Genomic DNA, 21,035 nt, shown 5'->3' on the forward strand with positions numbered 1-21,035 from the left:
CTCAAGGGGATCCCCCAAAGGGAAAGGGGGACTGGGAAATTCTTTCTACTAGCCAGGATACCACTGTAAAGTTCCTTCAGGTAGAACAATTTAGGTTCCTCTGGGAAACCGAAATATGTCTGCACCTAGATGGCTTCTTGTATTGAGGTCTTTGATCCTTTTTTCAATGTAATTTTATTCATATACCATACAATGCAACCACAGTAGACAGTTAGTGGTTCATAGTATCATCACACAGCTGTGAAATCATCTTCATCATTTTTAGAACATTTGCACTATTCCAGAGAAGGAAATGAAAAGAAAAAAGAAAACCCCAAACAGCCCCATACCCTTATCCCACCCTCTTACTGATCATTGGTATTGCACTCTACTCAGTTTTGTTTTTTTTTATATGCTATATGGCGGGGTCACATTTCCTTCATTTTCCATGTGACTATCCTGTTATTGCAGCACCATTTGTTGAATTGTTGTTTGTTTTTGGCTTGTTTGCTTTGCTTATTTGCTTGTTTTTTGGGAAGTGCAAGGACCGGGAATCCAACATAGGTCTCCCACATGGCAGGTGAGAATTCTACCACTGAACCACCTTCGCACCCCCTGCCCTCTACTTAGTTTTAAGACTTCCAGTAGCAGTAGGTTAAATAAGAGAGTGCAGTGCTTGACGTATCTATATCTGGAACAGAATAAAACATCCAAAAGGAGACCCATACACATATGGGTAACGGACTTTATTTTGCAATATAGTCATATAATCATTATCAAAGATCAGGCTACTGGATTACAGTAAAACAACTCCAGTATTTCCTTCCAGCTATTCTAAAACACTAGACAATAAAAACAAATATCTATATAATGAGTGAGTAGTCCCAGCAATGTGTGAACCCTAACTCCTCAGTTACACCTCCTCCCTGTCATTTGATCTTTCTCTCAGTTTTCAAGGTTTTCTGGGCAGAAACTGTTCTAACTTCTTCATGCTGGAGAGGGGTGTCGACCTTCTGGGGTAAGGAATGAAACTGGCTGATGTTCTTTAAGAGACTGTACCCTCTGGGTTCAGGTTCAATCTGGAGGCCTTAAGTTTCTGGAAAAAAACAAACTTACTCAGAAAAACTTTTAGGGAGATTAGATAGAGCCCAGGGTACTCCATAAGGCTTCAAAATATTGTTGCTTGGGGCTTAGCATAACATGGCAATTTGAAATATCTGGCTGAAGCTTGCATAAGCCTCCCAAATGACCTCTCAATTTTATTTGAAATCTCATAGCCACTGATACTTTATTTTGTTTATTTCAACAAGGCATTCTCAAACCGACAATGCCAAGGCCAGGCTCATCCCCAGGAATCATGCCCCACATTGCCAGAGAGACTGACACACCTGGATATCATGCCCCATGTTGCCAGGGAGATTTACATCACTAGGAGTCATGTCCCATGTGGGGGGGGGGGCAAGGAGTTTATATGCAGAGCTGGCTAAGAGAAAGGCCACATCTGAGCAACAGAGAGGTTCTCTGGGGTAACTCAGGCATAATTACAAACAGGCCTGGCTTCACTATCACAGAAATAAGTTTCATAAGGGCAAACCTCAAGATTGAGGGCTTGGCGTGTTAATTAGGAGCCTCTAATGCTTGAGAGAACATCAGGAATTCCCCAGGTGAGGAAGTTTAATAGTTTCACCTTTTTCCCCAGTTCTTCAAGGTGGCTTTGTAAATTTTATTTTCTGTCCAAAATCTCTGGAATGTATCCAGACATTACATTATTCTGTACAGAATAATAACATCTCATTCCCTACTCCAGGTTCCATGTAATTAGGTTATGTAAATAAACTGATTAGACAGGTTAGTGTGTTACAGAAAATTTAAATGTTGAACCAAATAAACATCTCTTACTTTAGTCTTACACAAAAGTTGGAGTTTTAAAATACTGACAATAGCATCCTTTATCCTGCATTCTGATTTACATTAGTCCTAACTAGGTTCATTTCATCCATAACTCTAATTGAAGTATCATCTCTTTTTCAGCTTCTTTAACAGCTGCTGTATGGAGTAATGCTGACTTTCAGAGCCACAGCACTTAAACTCTGAGTCTCAGGTAACATATAGATACCCAAAATTTCAGGGAACTACCAAGTTATACAGATTATACAGAAGAGCATGACATCTTAAAATTTAGAGATAATGGTTAAAACTCGGGAAATAAATGTTACTACTGTAAGAATTTATAGTCCAGGAGCCTTTAAAATCAGGCTTATTTGAATATTCTGTGCTCCTTAATCATCAATCTAGGCTCCTTCACCTAATCGCATGCTCCACCACTTCATTCCTTCCTGCAGCTGCTCAATATTCCATCTTATGTATACGCCATGTTTTGCCCTTCCATTCATCAGTTGATGTGCCCTTAGGCCACCTCCTTCCATCGCAAATCATGAATACTGTCATTGTAAACACCAGTGCACAAATAACTGTCCATGTCCCTGCTTTCAGTTCTTCCAGACTTTGTCTAATAACAACAGGGTTGCATGATTAGGTGGCAACCCCACCCCTAGCCTATGAGGAAACACCACATTGCCCTCCAGGAGGGCTGCCCCATCCTACTTCCTTACTCACAGAGAATAGGAACATCTTTCTTCCTCTCTGTCTTCTCCAGCCCTTGTATCCTTCTGTTTACTTTTCTTTTGTATGCTGTGTGGCGGGGGTCACATTTCATTCTTTTCCATGTGAGTATCCCATTACTGCAGCACTGTTTATTGAATTTTTTGTTTGTTTGTTGTTTTTGTTAGTTTCTTTTGTTTATTTGTTTAGGAAGTGCATGGGCTGGGATTCGAACCTGGGTTTTCCGCATGGCAGGTGAGAATTCTACCACTGAACTATCCTTATACGCCCTACTCTTTAAACACAGTCCATCCTAAGTGTACAATCAGTGGTTCCTGGTGTTATCACATAATTATGCATTCATCACCACCATGTATATGAGGATATTTCCATTTCTCCTGTGAAGAAAGAAGAACAGGAGAAAAGAAAAAGAGAAAGAAAAACAAGAACAAGAATCCCAGACTCCTCCCTCATATCCCCCTTTTATTGATGTTTAGCTTTAATGTGTCGCTTTTATTACAAGAGTTACTGTTAACCATAGACCCTAGTTTGCATTAATTGCATTTTTTCCATATGTTTCCATTTGTAACACCTTGCATGGGTGATATTATTTTCCCTCAAGTAGAAACTTTCTTATATTTGTACATTTAATCTCCATGATTGTCCACTTGAGGTTTTGCTATGTGTACAGTCCCAGTTGATATCCTCTATCTTTGCTTCTCAAGCCGCACTTGCCGTTAAGCCTCTCTTTCACCCATACTCATGTTCAGCTTGGTCCATTATAATCACAATATTGTGCAACCATCACATAGTATTGTGCTATTTTAGATCTCTGGATCCTTACAATCGATCGTGTTAAATTTTCTGTATTCCTTCAGCACTTTTACTCTAAAAGTGTTATGGTCTTAGCTCTGATGGTTAGGGCTTTGATCAATTTTGAGTTAATTTTTGTATAAGGTATGAGAATGGGTCCTTCATTATTTTGGATATGTATATCCAGTTCTCCAATCACCAGTTGTTGAAGAGGCTGCTCCATCCCAGCTGAGTCGACCTGACCATCTTATCAAAGATCAATTGGCTGTAGATGTGAAGGTCTACCGCGGAACATTCTATTTAATTCCATTGGTCAGCACGTCTATCTTTATGCCAGTACCATGCTTTTTTTTTTTTTTTACTGTAGCTTTGTATTATGCTTTGAAGTCAGTTAGTGTGTGACATCCCACTTCATTTTTGTTTTTCAAGATATTTTTAGCTATTTGGGACACACTTACCTTCTAAATACATTTAGTTATAGATATTTCTCTAAGGCAATTTGTTGGGATTTTAATTAGTATTGCATTGAATCTATAAGGCCATTTGGGTAAAATTGACATCTTAACTATATTTAATTACCTTTACTGATAGTCTTCATTTCCACACTCTCCTCCAAACCTCTCTCTCCTGTCTTCCTCTCTGCCTGCAGCACTCCCTTTAGGATTTCTTGTGGAGCACGTCTCTTGTTCGTGAACTTTCTCTGTATCTGTTTATCTGTAAATATTTTAAACTCTTCCTCATTTTTGAAGGACAGTTTTGCCAGACAGAGAATTCTTTGTGGGCAGTTTTTTCTTTCAATATCTTAAATGTATAATAGCTCTTCGTTGTGGCCTCTGGTGCTGCTGTTGAGAGATCTGCACTTACTGAGCTTGCCTTGTATGTGATGAGCCCTTCTCTCTCGCTGCTCTCAGAATGCTCTATTTGTCTTTGACATTTGACAATATGATTAGTAAGCATCTTTGTGTAGTTTATTTGGATCTATTCTGTTTAGGCTATGATTCACTTCTTACAGCTGTAATTTTATGGCTTTCCTAAGAATTGGGATATTTTCTGTGATTATTCCTCCATTACTGTTGCTGTCCCTTTCCCTTCTCTTCTCCTTCCGGGACACCAGCACTTCATATTGTCCTTCAGTTCCCTGAGACCCTGATCATATTTCTCCAGTCTTTTCACTATCTGTTTGTGTGTGTGGGGGGGTGGATTTCAGATGTCTTGTTTTCTATCTCAATTTTTATGTATCTCCTGGACCAGCACATGGTAATAAAAGCCACCTCAGGTATCACGCTGTGCCCTGTTCATTGGAAAGAAGATCTATTGGAGACCTTGGGTTGAAATGTCCACTTTAGGATTTTTAGTTTGTCACTTGATACTGATTCCAAATGCAGATGTGGACAAAAGGTGTTGCAAGATAAGGCTTTCTTTAAACAAGTCTTAATAGAAAAGTGTATAAAACTTATGTAAGAGAAAGAAAGAAAATGTAAACCCACACGTACACACACACACTCACACAGACACACACACACAGATGTTGCTTTGCTTAAGGGGAAACTGGGGACAATTTTAATTTCAAAGGTGAAGAGCCCAAATATTTTGGACATTTTCATCTACGTCTGGGTAGTTAATAGCATATGCAGTGCATTTCTGAGACATACGTCTGTATCATAAGATTTATTTATCCAATTATCCCTTTAGACGTTGAAGAGAAAGATAGCATTAATCTGTCAAAGTATAAATTGCAAGCAGATTGGATGGACTATGGTTTTATGGAAGAAGTGTGTAATATAATAAAAAGATAATTTGCAAACAGACTTTTTAAAAAAATAAATTCCTCCAAGTGGCCTTTATGATTAATTTTACTGATGTTCAGAAGGGAAAAAAATTCATTTCTTTCCTAAAATTCATCTATAATTTTTAAGCAGTGTGCTGGGAGAAGACTAAGTAAAAAGATTTTATATACACTGTTGTCAGTATAAAAAATGCACATTATATATTACACATTCTATACATACTCTATATATTATGTAATGTAGTGTCTTATTCCATTTTGAAGTCCCCAGCTGTGTTCACATCTCCAAAGCTCCAAATCTGCATTCGGTCAAGGACAGTGGGAGAAAAGAGACGGATGATAGTTACAAACAGTGGACAAAGCACTAACGTCCACTCCTTTAGTGGCAAAGCCGAATGATGAGAAGTTCTTGGGGCTCAGAAGATATTTGCCTTTTTACTTAAGCTTTTTGTGGGGAAAACACATGTGACTTAGAGTAAGTCAATCTGATATAAATCTGTTCCGTGAAATCTCTCAGATGACTCCCCACTGTCAATAGCACTTACTGTAAATGCATCACCTCCGTGCCTACGTTTCAGTGTTGCTGCCACCATAACACATGCACTTTTTCCCGATTTTTGCACACCAGGTACTGGGTTCAGTATTTTACTAACATGATCTTTTCTACCTTTCAAAGATGCTATCTGAGGTAGACACTTTTCTTGTCCCCAATCAGGTGGGGATGTGGGCGTTGCTTAAAGTCACTTACTTGGTAAGCGGCAGCGCCTGGAGGGTGCAGCACGGCAGGAGTGCCTCACTCTCCCCCCATCTAGACCAGCACCCGGAAGAGCTGTCCTCAAGCCGAGGCACCACTTCCTTTTCTGAATTGTCACAACCCCTTGTCTGGGGTGATCACCCTGACATTTCTCACATATCACATTGAATTTTTATTCAGCTGGAGGAGAGGTAACACAAAGTTTTTAAAACCCAAGGACCCTGTAAAACTTGGGTGTCATTGTTCTCAGTAATTGAATGTTAACTGGAAAAAGGAAAATGCTAATATTATTATTGTGCTTGGATAGAAGCTGATAATTATGGAGGTGAGATTCCTTCCCTTAACTTCTCCTAGTTTTGGAAAATTTGGAAGATACCAGAGGCTTTGGGACTGATAGAGTAGCTTAGAGGATTGTAGCATCCATCTCCATCCCTGGAGAAGATATCTTTCCTCCTAAGAGACAGGATGAGGTGACACTAAGCATTGTGTTTCCCTGCCCAGAGATTATGAGAGGTTTCTTCAAAAAGAAGTAAAACCTTGGAATATCCCATCTGAGACTGTCTTTGTGTGCCTGAGGCCCTGGGCCACACAGTGTCGGTTTGACCCCATCCTTTATGCCAGCAGTGCTTTGTGGTGAACGCTGCTTTATATGCCCAGGGCTCTGGCTGAGACTTGACCTCTGGGATGGGGGTAGAGACTGAGCAGTGAAGGTTAATCACATGGGCACTGAATGCGTATGCGACTGAACCCCAATAAAAGCTCTAGCTACCAAGATGGGGTACATTTCCCTGGTTGACAACACTCTGCACGTATTGCCAAATGTAGTTGCTGGGATAATTAAGCACTGCCCATGCCACTGCACTGGAAAAGGGCAGCTCCACACTTGCATCTGCTTTCCCTGGTCTTTGCTTGTGAGTCTTTTTCCTTCACTTATTTTAATCTATGTCCTTTTGCTGTAGTAATCTGAAAACATGAGTATAACCCCCCAAAAAAAGACATTATAGGCAAGAAAGTACTTAGTGCCACTGGAATGCATTAAATAGTGTAGCCTACGGTTGAAGTAATTCTTTTTCTTATCTAAGTAGCTCCACTGTTCATTCTTCATGTTCATAACGGTGAATATTAGTGTGTTTTTACGTCACTGCTACTGTAAACATGCCAAATTACTATTCTCATTGAGCTACCCTTATGGACCTACGAGAAAGTGTCTGTGAACTGAGTAACCAGGTGTGGGATAGCTGAAACACAGAAAATACAGCAGCTTTATTTTACTCAGTACTGCCACATTTCTTTCCAGAATTACTGTATTGATTACACTTGCATGAACAACACATAGAAGTTTCCATCTTCTTACATTTAGGCAGTGCTCTAGTTTGCTAAACTGCTCAAAGTTGACACCATGGCTTGTGTTGGACTTTAGAATGGGAGTTTACTAGCTTGCAAGCTTGCAGGTCTGAGGCCTTGAAAATGTCCAAGTCCAGGCATCATCAGGACGCTGCCTTCTGTGTGGACACTGGCTTCTGTGTGGACACTGGCTGCTGGGGGCCCTGGGCTCCTGTGCCCCACAGCCAGGCACATGGCGGCATCTGCTCAGCTCTTTTCTCTTTGGGTCTAAAGGTTAACCTAAAACCTAGCTGCACATGTGGCAGTTGTTCAGTAACTGTTTGAATAGATTAAAGATCTGAATTAGTGAATGAACAAATAACTGTGAAGGTGTGAAGCCGTACGCACCCCAGAAAAGTTCGTTCTTAAAACTAATTTGTTCCTGCGGGTGTGGACCCACCGTGAGTAGGACTCTCAGTGAGTAAGATCTTAAGATGTGACCCTCTTCATTCAGGATGGGTCTTGATTCTCTTACTGGAATCCTTTATAAAAGAATGAAATTCAGACAAAGAGACAGGAAGCCACGGAAGCAAGAAGCTGGAAACAAGACCCAAAGAGAAGAGAGCCAAGCGGACGCCGCCATGTGCCTGGCTGTGGGGCACAGGAGCCCAGGGCCCCCAGCAGCCAGTGTCCACACAGAAGCCAGTGTCCACACAGAAGGCAGCGTCCTGATGATGCCTGGACTTGGACATTTTCAAGGCCTCAGACCTGCAAGCTTGCAAGCTAGTAAACTCCCATTCTAAAGTCCAACACAAGCCATGGTGTCAACTTTGAGCAGTTTAGCAAACTAGAGCACTGCCTAAATGTAAGAAGATGGAAACTTCTATGTGTTGTTCATGCAAGTGTAATCAATACAGTAATTCTGGAAAGAAATGTGGCAGTACTGAGTAAAATAAAGCTGGTGTATTTTCTGTGTTTTAGCTATCCCACACCTGGTTACTCAGTTCACAGACACTCTCTCGTAGGTCCATAAGGGTAGCTCAATGAGAATAGTAATTTGGCATGTTTACAGTAGCAGTAAAAACACACTAATATTCACCGTTATGAACATGAAGAATGAACAGTGGAGCTACTTGTTGTGAGAACCACGCAGCAGAGGGACACAAGTCACAATAGTGCGTGTGTGTCCTAGCAGCACAGCGTTCAGGGAGAAAAGTAAGAAACAACAAAACCTGCAGCACCATAGCTCATATGTACTTAAAGCAACACACTCAGTAGCACTGATGTTTTATGTTTAAACCTGCATATTCAAGGACATTTATGACATGCATTAGAGTGGAACTCTAGGCACGGGGAGGGCAGAGGGACGGGAACTAAGAACGAAGAGGACATTAATGAGAACGGTAAAGGCAAAAAGCAGGTATCAGGGGTGAAGGAACAGGGTTCACGCCACTTGCCTTACAGCAGGGGCAAGTCAGGCAGATAAGTATGTTTGTATTTTCTCTTCCAAATGGAAAGATATATTTGTGTGTGTGTGTGTGTATATAGTCTCAAAAATGAAAATGTTACCCTGAGGAGAAAAAAATACCTAACAGATTTATTTTTTCTACTCTTCCACTTTGATAGTTCATAATTCAATTTAACTGATTTATTTCCATATGGTGCTATGACTGGGGTCATTAAAACAATTTTGCCTGGATTCTTTTGAATGGATTCCCTTCAGAACAACCTTTTAATAATATGGATATAGGATGTGCCTTTAGAATGAAATCAGAGAAGATGGCTGAGGGAGACACTTCATGGCTCCTCTCCCCACAAGCTCTGGCAGAAACATCTTTCTCCAGAGAACAGTTTCAGGACTGCAGTAACAGGGCAAGCAACGCCCCCAGAAAAGGAACTCAGAACTGAGAGGCTCCCGTCGTGCCCCGCTGGACCCCCATTCCCTCCCCAGCTCGGCCGGAGCTGGCCTGAGACCCCAGCTAGGGACAGGCAGAGAGATCAGAACCCCAGCAGGGGACGGGGCCGGAGCTCACTGCAGCCTCCTGTGCGCCGTCCACCACTCTCGTTGTCTTTAACACGTGGGACACAGTGCTCATGTTCTCATCTGCTAACTCTAACCTCTGCATCAGTTCTGAGTGAGCTTTAACTGATGGCTTTTCTCCTCATTATAGGACACGTTTTCTTCTTTCTTTGTATGTCCGGTGATTTTTGGTTGGATCCCACACATACGATCTTTTCTTATTGGATGCTGGACAAATTGTATTCCTATAAACATTCTTGAGTTTTGTTCAGCGATGCAAAAAGTTGGTTGGAAAGTTTGAACCTGATCCTTCTGAGTCCTGCCATTTAGATTTGTTAAGTGAGTCACAAAAAGTGCTTGGTGTAAGAGCAATTTTTTACCTCCCTGGGCAAGACCTTTCCATGCAGTCTCTCTGAGGCCCTGTGAACCATGGAGTGTCCAGCCTGGCAGCAGGAGCAGGCCTGGACCTGGCCTGGGGGGCACTGAGCACTGCCACCTCAAATCCTCTTGTGAAGGCGCTGCTCAGCACTTGGTTCAGTAGTCCAGGGCACGGGGAGCAGAGCAGAGAAAGCCCAGCTCCTGGCAGCTCTCGCTGCGGCACTCAGTCCTTTGAACTGAGAAGGTGGTTTTCCCTCTGGAGTCTCAGAGCCATCTCTGGAGCTCAGGGAGGCAGAAGCACTCTCCTGGGTCCCCTTCCATGCTGTGGCCTAGACATGCCTTCAAGGCTGTAGATTGGGGAAGTGTAGGGCACACTTTGTTCATTTCCCAGCTCTGGGGATCACTGTCCTTTGTCACTTGATGCCCAGTGCCTTGGAATCCATTGTTTCACATATTCTGTCCCTTTTGTGGCAGGAGATACGTTGGGCCCCATTTGCTTTCTCTTGGCTGGAGCAGGAGTTACCATTAGCAGTTAGTCTTGCACATCTGTTACTGGTCTCAGCCAAACGAAAGACCGCTGTGTGAACCGTGTATTTCTAATCATGGCCCTTGTATGGGCCTAGCAGCAGATTCTTAAGGCGCCAACATGAGATCGAGGTAAAGACAGAGTCTGACCCCTGGATTATACACAGGTGTATTTCCATGACCAGAAGAGGCTGCCTGAAGCTCTGAAATACAATAGCCAGAGACTAAGCCACCATCAAGCTCTCCCTCCAGATGTTTAAAATGAACATGTAAGATGTTTCTCTATCTGAGGCAGAGGATTGGGGCAATGTGAGCTTTCCATTTGCACAGGGGGGAGTCTGGGGGGGGGGTGGGCAAGCAGGCCTCACACATGGAAGGAACGGTACTCGGAGCCAGCTGTCACACCCTGAGTGAGGGTTCCTTTTCTGTAAAAATAATAATACTGCCTACCTGAAAGGCTGCTTTGAAAATTGAGAAAATATGCAAGCAGCCTATGTAATAAGAGCTCTATAACATTAGGTATTACTATTGGCAGTAATTGTATGCATTGAATAATATTGTTATCATTAGGGATTTTCCTACTTCTGATTAGACATACTCTAAATCAAAGAAAGATTTTTCCAGTGACCTTTTTTTTCTTGGGGGTGGGTGGGTGTATGGTCCAGGAATGATTTTTTCCAGTAATTTTTACACTGGTTTATCTATCAACTGTTCCTAGGACTTGCCATTATTAATGCCTTTTCCTTCTTATGCCATAATTACTTCCTGTTTTCTCTAAATCGGAGTGACTAACCCTTCCATTTAGTCTTTAGCATCTGCAGATGCATCACTAGAAAATGAATAATTATAGTAGTCTTACCCATGATCAAAGCAGTTTTGACATTTTAATTTTTTATCCCTATTACTCATCGAGAATCTTTTTCTTGTAGGTTCAAGTAGGCCATGCTGCAATATTTATAAAGTTCACTTATTGTTTATTAAATGCTTTTAAAGTATGACTAAAATGTCTAGGCAAGTTTCCATTGCCTCAGATTTAAGTTTCAAATCAAAACAATTGATTTTTTAGGTCAGAAGAAGCAAACTCTCTTCACCTTTCCCACATTTCAGAGGTCCAGATGCAGTACATTGATTTTCAATGTTGTCTGAAAAGTGTGACATGAGTGTTTTTAAAAATAAACTCTTCATTTTAGAATAGTGTTTTAGTTTGTAAACTGCTAGAATGCAGTATACTGAAAATGGAATGCCTTTTAAAAAGGGAATTTATTAAGTTGCAGGTTTTCAGTTCTAAGGCCATGAAATGTCCAAACTAAGGTGTCCAGGAAGAGGGATCTTGATTCAAGAAAGGCCATGGGTCCAGCACACCTCTGTCAGCTGGGAGGGCACATGGCACCTGCTAGCTTCCTCTCCTCATTTCATAAGGCTTCCCCAGGGTGTTTTCCTTCTGCATCGCCAAAGGTCTCTGGCTGTGTGGGCTCTGGTGGCTCTAAAGCTTTTTCCAGAATGGTTCCCAATTAAAGGGTTCCAGTGAGCAACCCCACCTCTAATGGGTGGAGACACATCTCCATGGAAACCATCTATTCAAAAGTCACCACCCCCAATTGGGGGGGTCACATCTCCATAGAAACAATAAAACAGCTCCCAACCAGCAATATTGAATGAGGATTGAAGGACATGGCTTCTCTGGGGTACACAATGGCTTAAAAACAGTACAAATAGTTATCAGTTTTCAGGAAAAAAAAAAGTGAAAATAATAGAGAGTTCCCATTTTCCCTACTCCCAATTTCCCTTATTATAAACACAATTACTATAGTACATTGGTTACAAGCAATGAACTAGTATTAGTTCATTCAAACTTCCAAGCTTCATTCAAACTTCCTCAGTGTCTGCCTAATGCCTCTTCTCTGCTCCAGGTCCCGTTTTTCAGTCCCCACGTGTCTGTGTCCTGCTCTTCACTGGGATAACTGGTTTGGAAGGGTAGATTGGAATTGTGCAAGCCAACCACAAGGATACAAATTAATTATTCATTAAACCTGGTACAGGAGGTGGAATACTGAATTCCCAGGTAAAAATAAATACACCAATAAGGACAATTTTACTTTGTTTCATGGTAAAAGAAATATTCACCTAATCCCTGTTTTGTTTACATAAATTACAGAACAATGGTTATACCTCCAGGGGTAAGGGATTCTCTTTGTTGTGTTCACTCTCTCTGATTTTCGATTTTCCCTCCCTTTCTTCTTTCTTCCTTCCTTCCTTTATTTTACACTTATACACACACACAGATATCTTCCCTTTTTCTCTCCCCTCTCTTTCTCCCTTCCTTTCTCCCTCTTTCTCTCTTTCCTGCTTCCTCCTTCTGTCCCTTTTAGTTATTTGATTACATTTCAGAAAGTGCATAACCTCATAATTTCTCAATTAAATGAACATTCTACTAATTCCTAATTGGTTTCCTAGTCAAGTCTTTAAAATTCTGTGAGTTTTAATTTCTATGGCTCAAAAATGTAGACGATATGCATACTCGCCTCCAGGAGTTATGATGAAAATTAAACCAAATAAATACAAAAGACATGTTAGGAGCTCAAGAAACCCATTTTCCCTCACTTTCATTCAAGGTCAGTGGGTTCTACAGCCGCATCAGACAAATCACAGGCTAGCACGATAATCGGCAGAGGTAAATTACACATGGCACAATCTGGCATTACTCACTTAATTTGGCAATGGCTCAAGCCCATAAAATACTTTCTCAGACTTTCTCTGTCTTCACAGCCTCCTCTCACTTTCTGTCCCTAAGACAATGGGTAGCCTCTGTTCTTCACACCCCATGCTCTCTAAAGGAAGTAATGTTATTTTCTTTCTGAGTTGAAAGTCTATGACTGCACTAGAATGTTGAAATTTTCTCCTGGCAATCGCATGAGCCACGGACTCAGCCAAGAGCCGCCAGGAAACCGTAAGCTCTACCTGGCGAGCCTCTGCCTTGCCTCAGTTTCTCCATTCTTATCAGTGTGTGGTGGGCATCTCCAGCCTTCCTTTCTCTCTGTCATCTAATGTATCGTGGTCAGCGGGTGATTCCATTTTAGCGCCACACATCCTTTCTTCCTCCTTCCTGCTTGGAACATCCCCCTATGCTGTTTCCTCCCAGCTTCCTGCCTCTTTCACACCTGGAAATCTTCCCTAATCCTTAGACTGCACTGCACACGGAAGTCTCCAGAAACACATCTCCTGTCAAAATTCACCTTTCCCCCACAGTTTGTGGGCTGTTCAATCTTGTTCCTATCATGACTGCATTTGCCTAGAACAGCAATAAACTGCAGCTGCCAGCAGCTCCATTTCTTCTGCCGAGAAAGCGAGGCCTATGGGGTGCCCCGGCCTTCTCCAAGGAGAGAGCCCACTAGGCCTGAGCCACCTGATGGTCTCACGAATGCCTCATTCCCACTGAGTCTACTTCATTTTCTCTTTTGTCTAATGAAATCAGTTTAAAGTTTTCAGGGAACATTCTGAAAAACGTATTTTCTGAATCCTGGTTTTATGCCTGGCATGCCCAGACTCCTGGGGTAGAGAAACGGGCCTAGTTTATGAGTGACTTCCAATCTCATTTATGCACTTGTGTGCCCAGAACTGCCGGCATTCCACAATGCCACCAGAAGCATCGTGCTGTGCTCTTTCAGTCTCATTTACCAGATGCAGTGCAGCCTTCAGAGGCTGCCTTTTCCTGCTGTTGCTCTAGCACTGCCTTCTGACCTTCTCAAAAACAACTCCAGCAGGCATGCATCTCAGTTTTGCCAGGCTGTTATGACAAATGCCACACAAAGGGCGCCTTAAACAACAGGAGTTTACGGGTTCTGGGTTCAGCAGCCAGAACTCCAGATGGCGGCAGTGGCCGCTTCCACCTCGGCCTGGCAGTGTCCCACAGGCTGTGACCTCGGCTGCCCAGGCTTTCCTGCCGCAGTGTGACAGCTTTTCCTTTCTCTTCTGAGTTCTCCCTGACTTCTGGCTTCTGGCTCCTCTGCTGGCTTTCTGCTCTCTCTGTCTCTGTCTCTCTCTGGCTTCTAATTTCGTTTTCTTTATGAGGTCCCCATTAATTAATCTGAATTAAGACATTTGCCAGTTAGAAACTATTTATGTAACCTCAAAAAAGCCAAATCTTAATCCTGATCCAATCTCGTGCAGCCAGCCCTATTGCTTAGGGTGAAATGTTGGATTGTTTCCATGGAGATGTGACACACCCAACTGTGGGCATGGCCTTTTGCTTACATGGACATGTGACTCCGCCCATTCAAGGTGGGTCCTTATTAGTTTACTGGAGCCCTTTAAAAGGGGAAACATTTTGGAGAAACCTCTGATGCTTGGGGAACAGTTGTTTCAGAGCTGACAGAGAAGCGTGGAGATGCCCACAGAGAGGGCAGATGCCTGGACATGGGCAGAGCCCAGCAGACACCTCCATGTGCCTTCTCATGAGATGCTGACAGGCTGGAACCCAGAGCTGTGTCCTGGAGGAGCTGAGTGAAGGCCACAGATGCTCAGAGAGGAAACGACTGGCATCAGAAGCTGGAAGCAACAGAACTGGGAACAAAGACCAGCAGACACCAGCCACATGTCTTCCCATGTGACAGATGTCAGCCTTTTTAGAGTCAAAGCATCTTTCTCTGGAAGCCTTAGTTTGGACATTTTTCTGGCCTTAGAACTGTAAACTTGTAATGCAATTTATTCCCTTCATAAACGTATTCCATTTCTGGTATAGTACATTCCAGCAGCTCTAGCAAAACAAGACTCAACCTCATTCAGTGAGGCCACACCATATCTTAAAATAACTCCTACATGGGGTGCTATTCACAATGGCCTCAGCCCCATGGAAATGTGGACTAAGATGTCTAAATCAGAAGACAGTGGTCAGTCCACCACAGCATGCACTGGAGGAAACTAGATCACAGCATGGAACACCACCTTTAATCCCGTACCTCCCTCTCTCTCATGACTCAGAGCGCAGAGAAAACCCTCGCCCGTCAGCCCATCGTGGAGTGTACTAACATCGGCGTGGTGGGTGCCTGTGTGATGCAGAGTGGTGCAGCCTGGGAAAGAATGCACAGCAGGCAGAGGTGGGACTGCTGCATGAGTCAGCCTCAGGAGTGGTCGCCACGCTACCTCATGGCCCCCATGGCCACCTGCTCTCGCTAACACAGGGACAGTGGTTTTCAAACTCTCAGGAGCCCTGGGAACCCCAGAGCAGCTACTTCACCACAGCCATTCCTGTAGAACCACGTTAATTCCACTCTCTTCCCCTTTGAGTGCTGCCCTGACTCTCTGCAAAACTCCCTTTCTGTGAAATCCACTTGTTTGGCACGTAATTCCCAGTAGCCACCCCATGGCATGCCTCCTGGGACTTCTCAGAAGTCTGGAATGTGGGACAGCCGCAGGTGCAGCGCGGAGGCTCTGAATGGAAGCGTCTAGGTGGGCTACGGCTCGCCTCAAGCGTTAGCGTTTGGCTGCTCTGCAGTGTACGAAGACATAAACTTTGGAACCAGACGTGAGAATTTATTCAGCTGTACATTTGGAAATATTTATTATGCCATGATGAATAAGACACAATTCCTGCCAAGAAAGGGCGTCCCATCCAGAAGGGGCCTCTGTCATGTAAACAGGCAGTTGCCACACATTCTATTATCCTATGCTCCAAGCTCAAGGGAACATGCAGGGGCTACAGGAAACTGTAGGTGGCAGGAAATAAAACGTGTGGGTGTTGGAGCAGCCTAGCAGACACCTTAACTGACATCATCTCATCAGTCTTACAATGATTCTGGAAGAGGTGGCCTCACTGTTTTCTTAGTGAAGGACATTTTTGTCCATTTCTTCTCTAGACTCTCAGAACTAAACGGCATAAGGTTGAAATCCCAGACGCCAGCGGTCTGCTCTCCACTGCGGAACCCCGCCTGCTAGCAGGGCTGCTCTGCGCCCGGACCCGCAGGACGTCACGGGAGGCGCACAGACTCCAGGACCAAGCCGCTTGGCTCTGCGCTCCAGGAGAGGGCTGCGTGGGAGCTGGTGTCCCGCCACCCCCGTGTCCACGGCCCCGAAATGACGTGAGCCTGAAGAGTGTACTAACCAGCCGGCCTGTGCGCTCGGATAGTAGTGTGCATGTGCGCTGGCGCTTAAGTCACCGCGGCCGCGCTCTAACCCTGCGTTCCCGCTCCCTGAGCGCAGCTGTGATGCCGCCGCCCAGCCGCTCCCGCTGCGCACCCACGGCCCGCGCACCCCCAGCCCGCACACCCACCGCCCTGTGCTGCCTTCCCCACTGGCAGCTTCTCACCTCGGCTGGGCTGTTGTTTCAAACTGGGTGTGCGATGTAGCTGGAGGACAGGTATTCTAGAAGAGAGGGGAAATCTGTTTTACAATACAGAAGCTGCTCAGAAGTGAAAATAAAATAAAACAAAATTCCGGAATTCTTTTAAGTCATCCTGGAATCTCTTGAGAAGGCTGAGATGTTGTCTTCTTCCGTCATAACTCTGCCCTGGAAGCTGAATGGGTGGAACGACTTATAATGGCAAGTCTTTCCCCAGTTCAGAGTTGGTCCCAGCAGTGGCCCTGAAATGCTTCTTTGCTCCGGTATTTTTCCCGGTTCACCTTAGAAAAAACAGAAAACACCTTAACAGCTTCTGCAGAAATAGATCAGTCATGCATTAGGAGACCACAAAATCATTGGAAGAGCTGGGGGAGCCAAAGTCACGGAACTAGTATTAATGTTTTTGCTCGTTTTGTCCTGGAAGTGGGAGTCAGAGAGCAGAACTGGTGGCTGCCCGAAGGGAGGCTGCGGAACCCACTGCGGAGAGTCCTGCTTGCCTAAATACAGTGGGCGCAGTGGGGCAGCTGCTTCCAAGGCCACAGCCCAGCTGGTCAGCAGGCACTGGCGGCATCCAGAGCCCACCAGGGGTCCCGGGGAGCCCAGCCCCGAGGTGGGAGCACCGACTGTGTTCAGTGAATCCCTTTCTCTGCTGCGCAGCCAGCGGGAACCCCTCCGTGAGGGGAGTTAGGAAACTGCACAAGCTGTTTCGGGCAGGACTCAGTTCCCTTGTGAAACCGGCTCACTGCCGATGAGAGACCCGCTCAGTCTGGCACGTCCCCTGCCACCCGGCGGGTCTGGTGGGTGGAACCCCCAGCGCTTCCCTCCTTATGCGCGGAGATCCACGCTGCCTCGCCCTGTACTGCTCACCAGAAGGAATGAAGAGACAAGTTTAGGAAACTCTTCAGGCCCCACGGAGGGGATCGGTGAGGAGGGCCGGCCACACGGTCATCAGGAGAAGGAAGGCGCCCAAGGCAGTGACCTCCAGGAGGCGGAGGGCAAAGGGCGAGGACAGGACGCAGAGGGAGCAGGCGTCTCCACATGCCCGAGGTCGCTGCCCAACTTAGGGAAGAAGCGGCTCAGCCAAAAATCACTTCTTTTTGAAACCAAATTGGCTAACCTCACATAGGAAATCATTCTGTTTCTCCAAAAACCCAAAGTTTAGCTTACTCTTGATATTGCAGGGCAAATATATAGAGATTTTGTAGCAAAATGGTGACTCTCCATTTAGAGTTTGAGAAAAGGTCCACACGCTGGGCATTTAGGAAACAGCTAGCAGGAAGAGATTTGGATCCACATGTTTTTGGCTTACCTGTCATCAGGTTTTGAGCAGTGTGCCGGTGCTAGCTGGGTCATCCCCTGCAGTAAACCTGGCTGGGTTCCTGAACAAATGTGTGGGTCACCGCGGCCCCACCTGAACTGCAGCAAAGGGGAGAAGCGGAACCCATGGCTGAGCAGGCCCCCCTCCCTGGACCTGCGTGTTCAGAGACGGCCTGAGCAGTCCTGCATGGGGATCCTGCACTTTTACCCCCGGAAGGGGCACTCCCACTGGCTCACTCCAGCGCGATGTGTCCCTAAGCGCTTTCAGGTCGAGATTTCATTAATCCTCACGGTGGGCCAGCAGCCCTTGAGGCCGACGGTCGTCCCCTATTTCAGAGGTGGTGGCATGGCGGTCTCGGGGGGCCTTCCCGAGACCACACAGGTGCTCCCGAGAGGTTTCAAGCTTCGCCTCTGGGAGTGGACACTTCCTCGGGACCAGAGGGCAGGGGGCACCCAGAGAGGAAACGGCCCATCATGTCCGCAGCAGGCTGGAGCATGTTCCTGGGTCCTGACCACTGGGGTGTGGACTCCCTATATCAGGCCCCCGGAGAGCCTGCGGGCATGAGGGCAGATTGGGTCAGGGCGGGTGCCAGCCCAACACTCTGAGGGTGCTCCAGGGAGAGGAAATAGAGACAGACGACAGGTCCCCCACAATGGAGGCAGGGGTTCACTGCCAGCAAGCTGCCAACGAGTGCTGCAGACTTGGGGACAGGATGCCTGCTGATGGCCGGATTTAGCACCCGTGGCCTCCAGAGCTGTGAGAGGATAAATTCCTGCTCTTCAAGCCAGTGGGGCTGTGGATTGTGACAGCAGCCCTGGCACGTGGACGACGTGGTGCGTAAGTGTGCATGTGGATTCCAGCCCTCGAATCCCCACTGGCTGTGCAGCAGAGAAAGGGATTCACTGAACACAGTCAGCGCCTCTGCCTTGGGGCTCGGCTTCCTGGGACCCATGGTGGGCTCTGGATGCTGCCAGTGCCTGCTGACCAGTCAGGCTGTGGCCTTGGAAGCAGCTGCCCCTCTGCACCCGCTGTGTTTAGGCAAGTGGGACTCTCCGCAGTGGGTTCCACAGCCTTCCTTCAGGCAGCTGCCAGTTCTGCTTTCTGACTCCCACTTCCAGGACAAAACGAGCAAAAACAGTAATACTTGTCCCATGACTTTGGCTCCCCCAGCTCTTCCAATGATTTTGTGGTCTCCTAATGCATGACTGATCTATTTCTGCAGAAGCTGTTAAGGTGTCTTGACCACTGACACCTGGTCATGGTTTGAATGACATTTTCTGTCCCTCTTCTTATTCAAGAGTGTATTTCTCCCTTTTACCGTTTAGCAATGGCCCCCAAGTGATCCTTAATCTAGAGGCATACTCTATTAGAATTCCCGACAACTGAAAGCATGCTTTTGAACAAACCGTGTGGTTTTATGAGAGCATGAAAATTAAAGCAAATATTTGGAAGACTTGGAGTCCACAAGCATGGACCACCAAGGCAGATAAACCTTGATCATTTCCCCTGGAAAACAGTCCTGATGAGGACCCTTTTGGCTGCAGATGTGAAGACACAGTCGTTGGACTGAGAAAGACCTGCCTTCTGATGATGAGGTTGGCACCCTGCCTGCCTGGGTGAGGTCTCTGCGCCCTGAAGTGGGGGCACACGGTGGCTCTGCCACGCTGGTCGATGGCGCCCAGAGCTTCCACGCATGCAAGCACAGCCCCGCATGAACGCACCTGGTCTTGCACTGGAATGAGTCCTTTCTGTCTGCCCGTGCTTTGCATTGCACACCCAGGCGTTCCTCTGTGCAACAGCTGGCTGAGCTTTGCTCCAAAGAGAACGATATTCAATGTACACATTGGAACATTTTCAATTTAGTTTTTATCAGAGATTTATTGCAAGAGCTCTTTGATTTTATGCAGTGTTAACACTTGCAGCAAACCCGCTTGGCCTTGTGAAGCTTTGTGTTATCCAGAAATCCAGGACGGCGCCTGGTGCAGCAGCAGGGAGGGATCTGTGGGTACTGACACAGGCCAGCCGGGTCTGTAGGATGTGACAGGCAGCTGCTGCCCCACAGGGCGGGGGCCGTGCCGAGGCCCGGGTTGGGAGATGCGTGGAGATGGGCCTCTCTGACGGGGGCCGGGCAGAGAGGAAGAGCAGGCCTTACCGACGGGCATGGGGAACAAGGTTTGGGCCACCTGGGGACACCCAGGGACAGGAAGCTTTGTGGGAACCTGGAGACCTCAGCCATGACGGAGCTGTGATTACTCACTGCCCACGTGCAATATACAGCCACAGGAGGAAAAGCTTAGACTGCAAAGGCTGATGTACTGCTGAAGAACACTCTATTAGTTAATTAATTAGAGAATATGTACTGAAAACTTACTGTGCAAGAAACTGTTCTGGAGGTTGTTGACAAAAGGAACTCAGCTTCTGCTCTCACGGAACTACCATTCTGATGGAAATGGACCGCAAACAAATAAAAAATCCAATGTGTAGGAGCACGTATGTGGACAGAGATACCCACATGTGATATGGCTATCAATTTTTAAAACATGACTAATTTAATTCAAGAGTTTAAAATACCATCCATATTGCATAAAATACTTCCCACCCATGACATTAATATCCGTATCAAAGAAAGAATGTGAACTTGCATTATGTTTCCCTTTTATAGTGACAGGCCATGGAACAGGTACGAGTTCTCATCTCTGTCTGGAGGACGTGAGCTTGATTTCATCGTTACTTTGTTTGAAACTCCTAAGAGGTGTCTGAGATGCGTTGTCTGGACACCTGGAGTTGCATCGAAATGTCGACTGTCACCAAACCATGTCTGGAGCCGAGAACCCTGGTGCTGCAGGGAGAACCCTGCAGTCGTGGGACTGCGGCTGGAGGGAGCCTCAGGGCCACAGCCGGGGGCAGTGCTGGGCGAGGGCCGGTGCAGTGCCACCTACTGCCCAGCTGGCCGTGGCAGCTCTGTCTTAGTCAACCCAAAACAGAACTTGCACTATTCCCGCCTCCCCGCCCAGCTCACAGGAAGCTTAGGAAGACTTTCTCATCTGTGCCTGTCTGAAAGTATCACGTACCCCAGAAAAACCATGCTTTAATCCTGATTCAATCTTTAGGAGCAGCTGTTTCTTCTAATCCTGATTCTACACCAAAAGTTGGAATCTTTTGATTCAATTATGTCCACAGAGATATGACCCACCCAATTGTGGG

General features: G+C 45.7%; 1 long non-coding RNA gene across 1 annotated transcript; it reads right to left on the minus strand.

Moving 5' to 3' along the window:
* Window positions 1-776: 776 nt before the first annotated feature.
* On the minus strand, window positions 777-20,662 carry LOC143650277 (uncharacterized). The gene is made up of 3 exons (XR_013159495.1): window positions 20,203-20,662; window positions 16,481-16,536; window positions 777-1,075 (listed from the first exon to the last, which is right to left on the minus strand). It is a non-coding gene; the product is annotated as an uncharacterized LOC143650277 (long non-coding RNA).
* Between the last annotated feature and the right edge of the window lie 373 nt (window positions 20,663-21,035).

Source organism: Tamandua tetradactyla, chromosome 11, assembly GCF_023851605.1.
Source record: "Tamandua tetradactyla isolate mTamTet1 chromosome 11, mTamTet1.pri, whole genome shotgun sequence".
In the NCBI taxonomy this organism is placed as follows: Eukaryota; Metazoa; Chordata; class Mammalia; order Pilosa; family Myrmecophagidae; genus Tamandua; species Tamandua tetradactyla.